The following is a 3213-nucleotide window of genomic DNA, read 5'->3' on the forward strand; positions in this document are numbered from 1 at the left end:
ATGCTGCTTGGTATTTGTTTACTTTTGGTGGCCACAGACGAAGGTTACAGGTTTGAGAACCAGTACATAATTGTAAGGACAGCTCCTTGTGTTATTTTTTCCCTTTCCCTCCTTTGTAAAGTGTGAACCTTTCTTTTGAACTCTGAAGTGACTGTATCATCACAATGTGTGTATGTAGAGATTTGTTTTGACATGGCTTTTGTGGAGGACCTTTGCTCTTCTTATCTCACGCTCCATTTTATTAAGTGCTCGATAGTTTTGCCAGCCTTTTGTGGGGGAGGAGAGGTGATGGGGTGGGTTCTTATGCCTCAAAACTGGGTATTTTTTTGAGGGGAAATTTGCCCAGCTTTACCTAGAGCAGTGTGAGAATCCAGGGTGCTCCTGACTGTTGTTCAGTCACCTCAGTCTGATTTCTTCCAGTAGAAAGAGATCAGTCTTGAAACCCTCAAAAAAATTATAGTGCTTAATGCTATAAGCCAGCACTGACCAAGAAGGCCCATCAGCTGGTCACGCATGGAAACTTGCATGATGTTTCAGCCCCGTCTGAGGCTGTCTATCTGAGCACAGAGTGAAGCAAACCTTTCACTCCTGACAACTGACATTGCTCCGTGGGTGCTAGTGGAGCTACTGCAGCTTGCACCAGCCAAGGATCAGCCCTTCTGTGTTTTGGTGATTAGGAAACCCATGAGTGAAGTCCTACAGGGGGTTGAGAGAAGTGGGCAGTGTGTGTTGGGAACTTCTCAACATTGCAGGATTTCTTTGGTATTCATACACATTTGCAAGAATGTATTCCAAGCATCTTGTACTGTTATTGGTAACTTGTACTGTAGTTTGTTAGCAGTGTTGACTACCTACGTAGCTAATATTCTGTTGCAACTTAGAAAAAGTGTAAACAATTGCAGAAAACAGGAGTTTAGAACTTGTATGTACTTTTTTTTTTTTATATTAAAGCACTTCAATTAAAAGTACAAGGAAAAATGTTCCTGTAGCCTTTGTTGTACATCCAAACAGATGTGTGGAAAGGGGAGCGCTCTCTTCCTGAGTCCTTCCCTGTTTGCTTTAGTACTAACAAAAAGAGATAGTCAAACTCTGGGGGAGGACTCTGGATGCTAAAGTTTATTCAGCAACCAGAAGACGTCAGCAACCTAGCCGAATATATATTATAAACTAATGGAGTCCCTGCAACTGAAGCTGAAGCATCTGAGGGATCACTGAGCCATTAGTGTATGGTCATTCATGCAGATGTGAGTAGCTACAAGGGGGGTGGTAAGTGGGGAGGAGTTAATGAATGAGTGCACTGCTTAATATGTCAGATTTCCTTTATTTTTATCACAAAATACCTCAGAGGTCACTGGGAGTCTGCTGATGCAAAAGTGGAGGAAAAGCATCCACAGTCCAGGGCTATTTCAGGAGTACTGGAAAGTTGTGGGTTTGGGTGCCAGAGGAGGGGTACTGGAAAACAGCAGCACATACAGGCAACAAATGGTCCTCACCACACATCCCAGGAATTGCTTTTCTCCCCTCTCCCCAAAATGTGCGTATCCAATCCTTTTCTGGATCACATCACTGTGGGGTTGGTGTGCGTAAACAGACATCTCTAAAGTGGCTTGTGATTTGGTGATCTCAGCCCAGCTCTTAGTAGCCAGATGCCCATAATATGAAAACAACTGTCAAAACTGTCTCTTTTGCTGGCACTGTTTAATCAAAGGGACAATGGGAGAGAATGGCAGTCTTATTTCTACAAAGAGCCCTTCACTGTCAAATTTGCCATACAGTAGACTAGCATTCACCTCTGTGGCACAGACTACAGCCACTCCGGAGAGGAACAAAAGCTCTCAGACAGCACGCAATTAATCCAGCATCTATTAAAACAAGCACGGGTAATTTTGAAGGAACATAACAGATTTCTGCTTTAAATTATTCTAAACGCTATTTTTTTTAACTCTACATGGTACGCACAGCTCAAAGTAGAAAACAGAAGGCTGTGTTTCTGGCAGCTGTTGTCTTCTTGGTAGCTGTTTTACATCCCCAGCGTCTCATAATCTTGAGACAAAAATCAAGTAAAGCACAGCAAAGGAACAACATTAAAATGCTGCTGGCTTTCCTGCTGCCCACAGCCATGATCAGGTGCCCAATGCAGGAGCAAACAATTAGTTCCATGACCAAGGGAACTAATGAAATCTGGTTTCCTATGGATTTATGACAATACATTGCCTTGGTGCCAGAGTTGAGGAGTTAGTCTTGCTGCTATTATCTTGAATCCAGATAAGTACTTTATCAGCTGTAGTCTCTGGAATGGCTTAATGAACTTTGAAGTGGTGATACATTTAGAAAAAAAGATATATTGCATGCTACACACAGCAAGAGATGAAATTTAGTGGTGGGAATTTACAAGATAATTTAAAAACACAGATCAAAAGAAATATAGCTTGTTTGCTAAGTCCTAAAAATGGGACTGCTGCTGGTTTTATTTCTGTAATGCCTGTCTATACTTTTTCCAGTGCAACTCTACTGAATAATAGTGTGATTGCCAATGGGGTGGTTCCAATAAAAGACACTGAGTAGTTGCAGCAGTAGAGTATAAAGGTGTAAATAAACAATATATTTTCACAGAGGAGGAAAATTACCCAGAGAACTAAGCTGGACATGTATTTTTAAATCTATTTACAAGTGATTTGGAAAAGAAGATGAAAAGTGAGTTGAGAAGTTTACTGAGAATGAAAAACTGTTCTGGGCAGTCAAAACAAGAGTTGATTGTGAAGAGTTGCAGAAGTTTTTCATGATAACGAGGGACTGGGTAGCAAAATGACAGATGAAATCTCCTGTCAATAAATGCACAGTAATGCTTCTGAGGAAAAAAAACCCACCCTAATTATACATGCATAATGAGGAACTCTAAACCAGCCATCACTGCACAGGAAAATGATCTCAGCGTCATCGCTAATTCTGAGAAAATGACAGGTCAAGGCTGAGCAGGTGTCAAAAAAGCAAGTAAAATGGAATTACTAGGAGGGGAGAAAAAAAAAGGGGAAAACAGAAAATGTCATTATGTCCCTGTGTAAATCTGTGATGTGGTCCTGTGCTGCGTAGTTTGGCAGCTTCTCCATACCCCCACCTTCCCATCCCCACAGCCCAGCACACACTCAAGAAGCCAGCGGGTGAGCCAGCAAGAGGCACAGGGGACAGCCAGAAAGCATTGGCGCTACGGGGCAG

The sequence above is a fragment of the Falco cherrug genome, chromosome 7 (genome assembly GCF_023634085.1).
Source record: "Falco cherrug isolate bFalChe1 chromosome 7, bFalChe1.pri, whole genome shotgun sequence".
NCBI lineage: Eukaryota > Metazoa > Chordata > Aves > Falconiformes > Falconidae > Falco > Falco cherrug.